General features: G+C 44.1%; 1 pseudogene; it reads right to left on the bottom strand.

The window, feature by feature from the left end:
* Positions 1-3,252: 3,252 nt before the first annotated feature.
* Positions 3,253-3,370, bottom strand: LOC124720692 (annotated as a pseudogene).
* Between the last annotated feature and the right edge of the window lie 8,069 nt (positions 3,371-11,439).

Genomic DNA, 11,439 nt, shown 5'->3' with positions numbered 1-11,439 from the left:
ACATTTTTCTCATGTATAATAATTTCTCTATGTAAGTTTCGAGGGCAAAGAAATATAACAAAATGATCTAAAGAGACGACAAGATACGCTCTTTTGTTTGTTTTTTTACTAGTCTTCACTTCTTCTCTTGTCTTGGTTGCGTGTAGACGGACATCTTGCGAGTGCTGGCAAATGTGAGCATTTGCTAATTAAGCAGATACTATATTGATTTAATATTATTGTTCACTTTTAATTGGTAAGAGGTGATCCCGATTTCATGCCCGCCATCCTTGAATTAACCTGCATTCGGCTAATTTGGAGTGCAACAATCGCACCGGCCGATGCAGCCAACGACGCCATTACGTGGCGATATTAACGTATAAAAATTAGTGGAAGCGAAAACCTCGCCCGCTATTAACATAATGTACATTCTTCTCCACAGCCGCCGGACGCTGCAGAAAATACGTAGCTTTAAGGTTCTTATTTTCAGTACAACAGCCGAGAGCCAGAGCCAGGACTCCGACTACAGTGCAATGGTTAACGGAGGCAAGGAAAAAAAATCACGCTCGTGTGTGGGCCGCAATTGTAATTAATAACTAAAGATGTTTTGCTTTAAAGTGAAGTGACTAGCCGAGGAAATTAATATGAAAAGTTTGTTCCATTGTTCAACTTATATACTCATGTTTTAAGATTCAGCGAGTCTAATTCCACTGAAGATTAATATTGTTAAAAAAGAGAACTTCACAAAAGCATTTAATTGTAAATCAAAATTGAATGAAATATCATTTTTATTAAGGCCCACCACGTAAGTCGGCAACAATCAACATTACCAATAAATAATATATTAAATTACGACGGCCGACGGACGCGGGAGTACCTGAACAAAGATTTCCTGAAAACGGAATGTCCCATGCATCTAGTTGCAGCTGCCTTTCAGCGTTCAGAGTGTGTTAATTTCCGTCGTACGGTCATAATCATTCCGAAACCTTTTGATGTTGGTAAAGTCACTGATGACAGTGGCACTAAAGCAGAGCTATTAAACACAGATTTCAGAAACTTCTTCAGCAAAGAAGACGAAGTAAATGTTCCAGAATTCCAGTCAAGAACGACGGTCAAGATGAGAAACATAGTAGATATCCTTGGTGTAGCAAAGCACCTTAAATTACTTAATAAAGGCAAGGCCACTGATCCAGATCGTATACCAGTCACGTTGCTTTCAGAGTATGCTGATACGATAGCTCCATACTTAGCAGTTATATACAACCACTCTTAGATAGCTCTGTAGCTGAAGACTGGAAAAATGCTACAGTCACACCCATACTGAAAAAGGGAAATAGGAGTAATGCGCTGAATTACAGTCCCGTATAACTAACGTCGATTTGTAGTAGGGCTTTGGGAGATATACTGTGTTCGAACATTGTGAATTACCTCGAAGAACCGAGCGAGGTGGCGCAGTGGTTAGCACACTGGACTCGCATTCGGGAGGACGACGGTTCAATCCCGCGTCCGGCCATCCTGATTTAGGTTTTCCGTGATTTCCCTAAATCGCTCCAGGCAAATGCTGGGATGGTTCCTCTGAAAGGGCACGGCCGACTTCCTTCCCTGTCCTTCCCTAATCCGATGAGACCGATGACCTCGCTGTTTGATCTCTTCCCCCAAAAAACCAACCAACCAACCTCGAAGAAAACGATTTATTGACACATAGTTAGCACGGATTCAGAAAATATCGTTGTTGTGAAACACACCTAGCTCTTTGTACTCATGAAGTAATGAGTGCTATCGACAGGGGATGTCAAATTGATTTCATATTTTTAGATTTCCAGAAGGCTTTCGACACCGTTCCTCAAAAGCGTCTTCGAACCAAACTGCGTGCCTACAGAGTATCGCCTCAGTTGTGCGACTGGATTCGTGATTTCCTGTCAGCAAGGCCACAGTTCGTAGTAAAAGACGGAAAGACATCGAGTAAAACAGAATTAATATCCGGCGTTCCCAAGGAAGTGTTATAGGGCCATTATTGTTCGTGATATATATTAACGACATAGGAGACAATTTGAGTAGCCCTCTTAGATTGTTTGCATATGATGCTCTCATTTACCGTCTTGTAAAGTCATCAGATGACCAAAATGAATTGCAAAATCATATAGATAAGATATCTTCTGTATCGTACGAAAAGTGGCAATTGACTCTTAATAAAGAAATTCTGAACTTATTCACATGAGTACTAAAAGAAGTCCGCTAAATTTCGATTACACAATCAGTCACACAAATCGTAAGGCTGTAAATTCAACTAAATACTTAGGGATTGCAGTTACAAATGACCTAAATTGGAACGATCACATAGAGAATGATGTGGGTAGAGCAAACCAAACACTGTGATTCATTGGCAGAACACTTAAAAGGTGCAACAGGTCTACCAAAGAGACTGCTTACACCACGCTTGTCCGCCCTATTCTGGAGTACTGCTGTGCGGTGTGGGATCCACATCAGGTGGGACTGACGTATGACACCGGAAAAGGTGAAAGGGCGTCACGTTTTGTACTATGGCGAAATAGGGCAGGTAGTGCCACACACATGATACGTGAATTGGAGTGGTAATCATAAAAACAAAGGAGTTTTTTTCTGAGATGGGATCTTCTCATGAAATTCCAACCACCAGTTTTCTCCTCCCATTACAAAAACACTCTGTCGGCACCCAGCTATATACGGGGAAACGATCATTACGATAAAATCAGGTAAATCAGGGCTCGCACAAAAAAATTTAAGTGCTCGATTTTCCCGCGCGCCGTTCGAGAGTTGAACGGCAGACAGACAGCTTGAAGCTGGATCATTCAACCCTCTGTCAGGCACTTTATGTTAATAGCTGTGTAATGATGCAGATGTAGACGTAGCCTGAGTAGAAATGAAAGCTCCGCCAATGCACTGCCCTTTTACGCCTTGTGTACGCTGTACTACCGCCATCTGTATAAGAGCAAATCCCAATTGCTTGATTTTTGTTAATTCAGTGTGTGTGTACATTAAAGATTATTGAAATACAACCGATGCTGCAACTTATGTGGATTGGATTTTTTTTTTAGCAGTCCGTCGTCAGGCCACGAGTGGCCTACCGGGACCATCCGACCGCCGTGTCATCCTCATGGAGGATGCGGACAGGAGGGGCGTGGGGTCAGCACACCGCTCTCCCGGTCGATATGATGGTATTCTTGACCGGAGCCGCTACTATTCGGTCGAGTAGCTCCTCAATTGGCTTCACGCGGCTGAGTCCACTCCGAGAAATGGCAACAGCGCATGGCGGCCTGGATGGTCACCCATCCAAGTGCCGGCCACGCCCGACAGCGCTTAACTTCGGTGATCTCACGGGAACCGATGTACCCACTGCGGCAAGGCTGTTGCCATGTGAATTGGTTAGACTTTTAATTTTGTTAGTGTACTGGCAACAAATACAAACGCGGGCAGCAGCGCCGTCGCTGCTGGATCCCCATACTCGCTGTCAGACGCTCCTGCTCCTTGCTCGACGCATAACGATTGCTTCTCCACGGGCAAACGACATCCGAATCCTACTTCTGACCGAGAAACCAGCTGCGTGATCTGTCCTTGTACATCATGATTCAGCTGCTCCGCCGGCCGGAGTGGCCGAGCGGTTCTAGGCGCTACAGTCTGGAACCGTGCGACCGCTACAGTCGCAGGTTCGAATCTTGCCTCGGGCATGGATGTGTGTGATGTCCTTAGGTTAGCTAGGTTTAAGTAGTTCTAAGTTCTAGGGGACTGATGACCACAGCAGTTGAGTCCCATAGTGCTCAGAGCCATTTGAACCATTTTGAATCAGCTGCTCCACCGCTGTCGTGTATCTGACCTTCAAGAACTGCGTGCGACATTTTCACGACCTCTGGCTCGTTACGTGCGCGCTATCAGTGCAATAGAAAAGAAGAAAAAAATCCACAGGACATTTTGTAGTAAATTCAAGAGAGTTACATTTTGTGCTGGGATACTTTTTCGCCAGAGGCCATAGCTTTAAAATTATTCTAGAACAATATACGCTACTGACCATTAAAGTTCCTACTCCAGGAAGATAACGCGTTACAGACGCGAAATTTAACCGAGAGGAAGAAGATGCTGTGATATGCAAATGATTAGCTATTCAGAGCATACACACAACGTTGGCGCCGGTGGCAACACCTACAACGTGCTGACACGAGGAAAATTTCCAACCGATCATACACGAACACCAGTTGACCGGCGTTGCCTGGTGAAACGTTGTTGTGATGCCTCGTGTAAGGAGGAGAAATGCGTACCATCACGTTTCCGACTTTGATAAAGGTCAGATTGTAGCCTATCGCGATTGCGGTTTATCGTATCACGGCATTGTTGCTCGCGTTGGTCGAGATCCAATGACTGTTAGCAGAATATGGAATCGGTGAATTCAGGAGGGTAATACGGAACGCCGTCCTGGATCCAAACGGCCTCGTATCACTAGCAGTCGAGATGACAGGCATCTCATCCGCATGGCTGTAACGGATCGTGCAGCCACGTCTCGATCACTGAGTCAACAGATGGGGACGTTTCCAAGACAACAAACATCTGCACGAAATGTTCGACGACCTTTGCAGCAGCACGTACTATCAGCTCGGAGACTGTGGCTGCGGTTACCCTTGACGCTGCATCACAGACAGGAGCGCCTGCGATGGTGTACTCAACGACGAAGCTAGGTGCACGAATGGCAAAACATCATTTTCGTATGAATCCAGGTTCTGTTTACAGCGTCACGATGGTCGCATCTGTGTTCGGCGTCATCGCAATGAACGCACATTGGAACCGTGTATTCGTCATCGCCATACTGGCGTATCACCCGGCGCAATGGTATGGGGTGCCATCGGTTACACGTCTCGGTCACCTCTTGTTCGCACTGACGGCAATTTCAACAGTGGACGTTAAATTTCAGATGTGTTACGACCCGTGGCTCTACCCTTCATTCGATCCCTGCGAAACCCTACATTTCAGCAGGATAATGCACGACCGCATGTTGCAGGTCCTGTACGGGCCTTTCTGGATACAGAAAGTGTTCGACTACTGCCCTGGGCAGCACATTTTCCAGATCTCTCAGCAACTGAAAACGTATGGTCAATGGTGGCCGGGCAACTGGCTCGTCACAATACGCCAATCACTACTCTCGATGAGCTGGTCCTGGCGGGGGTTCGAGTCCTCCCTCCGGCATGGTTGTGTGTGTTTGTTCTTAGGATAAGCTTAGGGACTGATGGCCTTAGCAGTTAAGTCCCATAAGATTTCACACACATTTGAACACTTGAAATACTCTCGATGAACTGTGGTATCGTGTTGAAGCTGCACGGGCAGCTGTACCTGTACACACCATCCCAGCTCCGTTTGACTCAATGCCCAGGCGTATCAAGGCCATTATTACGGGCAGAGGTGGTTGTTCTGGGTACTGATTTCTCAGGATCATGCACCCAAATTGCGTGAAAATGTAATCACATGTCAGTTCTAGTATAATATATTTGTCCAATGAATACCGGTTTATCATCTGCATTTCTTCTTGGTGTAGCAATTTTGATGGCCGGTAGTATTCAAAAGTGAGTTTCAAACGCAACTCCACCCGCACACCCAGCCCCCATCGGCCGGTATTTCTCCTGTGCTGCACGCGACACTCCCTCCTATCACTGTACAAAAATTTCCCACCGACGCGAACTTTTCCCGCTATTCCATCTTTTTTGCTCTTTCTTCACTGGACTATTACCCCACCAGCATCGTCGGCTGTTTCGTTAACATTATTAATGTGTCCGCCACCGTAGCTGAGTGGACGGCGTCATGCCAGGGAGCCCGGGATCGATTCCCGGTTGGGTTGGAGATTTTCTCAGCTCAGAGACTGTGTGTGTCTGCGTCGTCTTCATCGTCATCATTTCATCCTCATCGACGCGCAAGTCGCCGAAGTGTCGTCATCTCCAAAGACTCGCACCAGGCAATCGAGTCTACCCACCACGGTGCCTTCACCACATGTCATTTCATTTTCATTATTAATTTGAATGTGCCCCTCAACGTGATGGACGAAAAATGACTTGTAAACGTTACGCCAAAACCGATACGTTGACAGTTCGATCCTTACGGTAATCGGAAGGACAGACGAGTGCGACGGTGTAATCGTTTATTTTGTGCTGTGAAAATTCAAAAATTGTTAGCTGAAATTTACACAAAAGTCAGTTTTCAAATTTTTAAGTGCTCGATTAAGCTGATGGCGTAATAAAGCGAGTCAATGAGGACCAAGAAAGATCGAATTTGGAAAATAATTCGTGCGGTAGCAAATTTTTGTACAGTGGTATAGGGAAGTGCTACGAACAACACGCAAGAAATCCGGACGTGTGTGGCCTGAGTGTGAGGGTGGGGCTGCATTTGAAGGTCACTTTTGTACGCTATTCTTGAATAGAATAGAATAGAATCTTTATTTGCCTTCACTATGTTTTCCGTACAATTGGCATCGTCAGTGTGTTCAATCCATTTTTTTTTTTAAATTACATAATTGTGCGTGTGCAGGGCAAGCAGATACGCATACTAAGGTAACATTGATAATACAACAATTACTCATTCACAATAGTAATAATAATACACTACTGGCACTTAAAATTGCTACACCGAGAATAAATGCATATAACAAACGGGTATTCATTGGACAAATATATTATACTAGAGCTGACATGTGACTACGTTTTCACGCAATTTGGGTGCATAGAGCCTGAGAAATCAGTACCGAGGACAACCACCTCTGGCCGTAATAACGGCCTTGATGCGCCTGGGCATTGAGTCAAACAGAGCTTGGATGGCGTGGACAGGTACAGCTGCCCATGCAGCTTCAACACGATACCACAGTTCATCAAGCGTAGTAGTTCAAATGGTTCAAATGGCTCTGAGCACTATGGGACTCAACTGCTGAGGTCATTAGTCCCCTAGAACTTAGAACTAGTTAAACCTAACTAACCTAAGGACATCACAAACATCCATGCCCGAGGCAGGATTCGAACCTGCGACCGTAGCGGTCTTGCGGTTCCAGACTGCAGCGCCTTTAACCGCACGGCCACTTCGGCCGGCAAGCGTAGTAGTGACTGGCGTATTGTGACGAGCCAGTTGCTCGGCCACCATTGACCAGACGTTTTCAATAGGTGAGAGATCTGGAGAATGCGCTGGCCAGGGCAGCACTCGAACATTTTGTGTATCCACAAAGGCCCGTACAGGACCTCCAACGTGTGGTCGTCCATTATCCTGCTGAAATGTAGGGTTTCGCAGGAATCGAATGAAGGGTAGAACCACGGGTCGTAACACATCTGAAATGTAACGTCCACTGTTCAAAGTGCCGTCAATGCGAACAAGAGGTGACCGAGACGTGTAACCAGTGGCACCCCATACCATCACGCTGGGTGATGACAAACACACGCTTCCAGTGTGCGTTCACTGCGATGTCGCCAAACACGGATACGACCATCATGACGCTGTAAACAGAACCGGGATTCATCCGAAAAAATGACGTTTTGCCATTCGTGCACCCAGGTTCGTCGTAGAGTACACCATCACAGGCGCTCCTGTCTGTGATGCAGCGTCAAGGGTAACCGCAGCCACGGTCTCCGAGCTGATAGTCCGTGCTGCTGCAAACGTCGTCGAACTGTTCGTGCAGATGGTTGTCTTGCAAACGTCCCCACCTCTCGACTCAGGGATCGAGACGTGGCTGCACGATCCGTCACAGCCATGTGGATAAGATGCCTGTCATCTCGACTGCTAGTGATACGAGGCCGTTGGGATCCAGCACGGCGATCCGTATTACCCCCCTGAACCCACCGATTCCATATTCTGCTAACAGTCATTGGATCTCGACGAACGCGAGCAGCAACGTCGCGATACGATAAACCGCAATCGCGATTGGCTACAATCCGACCTTTATCAAAGTCGGAAACGTGATGGTACGCACTTCTCCTCCTTACACAAAAAATCACAACAACGTTTCACCAGGCAACGCCGGTCAACTGGTGTTTGTGTATGAGAAATCGGTTGGAAACTTTCCTCATGTCAGCACGTTGTAGGTGTCGCCACCGGCGACAACCTTGTGTGAATGCTCTGAAAAGCTAATCATTTGCATATCACACCATCTTCTTCCTGTCTGTTAAATTTCGCGTCTATAGCACGTCATCTTCGTGGTGTAGCAATTTTCATGGCCAGTAGTGTAATAATAATACATCATAACAGTTAAATATACAATAGTATCAAGATGTATTTATGGTACATTACTGTCACAAACATATTGGTATAATTCATACGGCAGTTTTTTGTTTCATGTAGCATATCTCTTTTATGTCACTGTTTAGAAACTCATGAAGTGAGTAACGTGGCGTACATTTGATCCACGCTTCTATCCTTAGCTTAAAGTTATTCAGCGGTAGTTCGCTCACAGCCTTTGAGAGTGTTATAAAATTTCAAGCTAAGGTGTTTAGATGTTTATGGCTCTTTTGTGTTAATGTCAGCCTTGTGTAGGGTAGGTCTATGTTACTATTATTTCGAGTATTATGAACATGCACTTCAGATCATAAAGTTCTTTACGTTCTCTTTAGCATATATTAAGCAATTATAAATGTATATACTAGGTAGTGTGATTATCTTTAGTTTTTTAAAATGATTTTTGCAACTTTGTCTCGGTGCTAGTCCTAAAATGCACCTAACTGCTTTCTTCTGCCACTTGAAGATGGTACTTGAACCGACAGTTACCCCAAAGAAGTACCCCATATTGCAGCTGTGAATGGAGAAAAGCAAAGTATGTGGAGATTAGCAGATTTTTACTGATAACGTGTCTCAGCTTGTGAAATAGAGAGTGAGTTCGAGCAAGTTTGCCACATAGATAATTTGTGTGTCTGTCCCAAAAAATGGTTCAAATGGCTCTGAGCACTATGGGTCTTAACTTCTGAAGTCATCAGTCCCCTAGAACTTAGAACTACTTAAACCTAACTAACCTAAGGGCATCACACACATCCATACCGGAGGCAGGATTCGAACCAGCGACCGCAGCAGTCGCGCGGTTCCACCTAGCACCTAGAACCACTCGGCCACCCCGGCCGGCTGTGTGTCTGTCCCATGTAAGTTTTTGATCTATATGTAAACGTAGTAACGTGACATTTTTTGTATTCTTTTCAATTGGTTTCAGGGTGAAGTAAATTTCTTCAGTTTTCAATTTGTTTATTGATAAAAGTTTGGCTCTGCACCAGTCACTGCTCATTTCAGTTGTATTCTATGACATCTTGCAGACTTTCTCCATCTGTTATTGGTGTCATATCATCAGCATACAGTACATTGTTGCATGGCATATAATTTCAGAAGTCATTGATGTAAATAATGAACAGGAAGGGGCCAAGCACTGAGCCTTGTGGAATTCCTCTCTTTACTTTCATGGGTGTTGACTTTTGATAGTTTGTTTTTACTAATTGAACCCTATTGCTTAAGTATGATTAAAAATACTGTAATTAAATAATTCTAAAACTACTGCCTCTAGCGGAAACACAACCGAGTACAAAATTTAATTACGTCAAATTTCATACAATAAGGTCATGTTGACTTCTTTCTGTGGCAGCAATAGTTCTCGCATAGTGAACGAGAGAATAGGAGATATTGCACGTGGTTTTTGAAAGGAAGGTAGAACATTGCAGGTTGCATAAAATGACACTGGCAGGGGCAGCTGAATCAGGCTGAATAAAGAACGTGGATGACATCACCCCTACGTGCCCTGTGTTGCTGCACCGAAATGTTAATCAATAGCACTTCATGCTAGTCTGGTGTTTGTTGTACGTCGACATCACGGTAGTGCAGTTTTAGCAGCCAGCATGCACTTACAGCCAGTTGGGACTTTCTCGTGAAATACAGCTCATGTACAACTGTACCAATATGATCACATATGTCACGTGTGAGGGATAGACGGTGTCATATTAAGTGATGTCTGTTTCACGTTCTTTGCTAATTTTGAAGGTGAGGCACTGGGAAGGCAAGGAATTACGAGAGAAGGAAGCAATACTTGAAAGAGTGGGTGGAGAAGGAAAAACTAAAAGGCAAGTCCTGATGAAAACAGCAGCACACCATGAAGATGGGGACAATGGGTCATTTGGGTCGGCAGTCGTGCTGATGGTACAATACACATCCAATGTAGGTAGGCTTTGTGCCAAGCTTTTCGTCTGCTTAGTAGTTCCTTGTAATGCCTAAGAGGCATTATGTGTCTGTGAGAGAAGAACCTGAAGCAAAGTCCGCAGCTCGTGGTCGCGCGGTAGCGTTCTCGCTTCCCGCACCCAGGTTCCCGGGTTCGATTCCCGGCGGGGTCAGGGATTTTCTCTGCCTCGTGATGACTGGGTGTTGTGTGATGTCCTTAGGTTAGTTAGGCTTAAGTAGTTCTAAGTTTTAGGGGACTGATGACCATAGATGTTAAGTCCCATAGTGCTCAGAGCCTGAAGCAAAACAAAGCAGGCAACTGGGTGTTCAATGATAAATTGCTACTGATGTTCTCGTTATGTCAAACTGATACAAACACCATTAATGGTTAACATCGTTTGGTAATTGTGAATAATATACACTCGGCTATGAATGTACACGCACACTCACATTAACAGCAATGTTATTACTTGAAAAATAGTTCCTGCAGTCTCTTATGGTTCGTGTCAGACACATACTGTCACCCATGATCCTATTAATTTTCCTGGCTTACTTAAATCTGTACGTGGCAGTAGTACTTTGTTGTGGTTTTATTTCCTAAAATTCTGCATTTAACAGTTCAGCAAGGAATGTCATATGGCCAATGACAGCAACAAATCCATTGTTTGTTACTGTTCCACTGTTATTAAGCCTGTACATTTTGCGAAATCTACTGGTGGCTATTCACAGATTTAAACACAAAAAATGTGCTGCTTGTTGAGTTGTTAGGCAAGTCCACTAATTTTTGTAGCTCAACTAGAATGATAGTAATATTAATTTTCAGCTGACAGCATCATTATTGCAGTATGTGTGATCAGAACCTGTCCTTTCTTTCCCATTCTACGAGTATTTTTGTGGGAACATTAATTCTAGAAGGAAGACAAATAGCTTTCTACAAACTGATCATACATCTTTTTGGAAGTGGAGAAGAGTAAAACAACACAATGTTTTGAGACATATAGCATTTTGTAACATAATGTGTTTGACTGCTGTAACTTATATTTACAACTCACAAGAAAAGTTTGGATTACTTCTTCTGTAGTATCAAAAATAAACCATTTTTTCTAATGAATCAATCTCAAAAATTTTGTTTCAAATGTACTAAAATATTATGTTCATATACAAATCTCTGTACAAACACTTTTCGTGTAAGCTATGTACATAATTATCATTAATAAAAATGTGCTTTAAAACTTCTGTAATTATGATATGCAAAATTGCTTCTGAACAGGTAGAGAATTTATAACA

This window comes from Schistocerca piceifrons, chromosome 11 (genome assembly GCF_021461385.2).
Source record: "Schistocerca piceifrons isolate TAMUIC-IGC-003096 chromosome 11, iqSchPice1.1, whole genome shotgun sequence".
Classification (NCBI taxonomy): domain Eukaryota; kingdom Metazoa; phylum Arthropoda; class Insecta; order Orthoptera; family Acrididae; genus Schistocerca; species Schistocerca piceifrons.
This window is presented reverse-complemented; position numbering and strand designations above follow the sequence as displayed.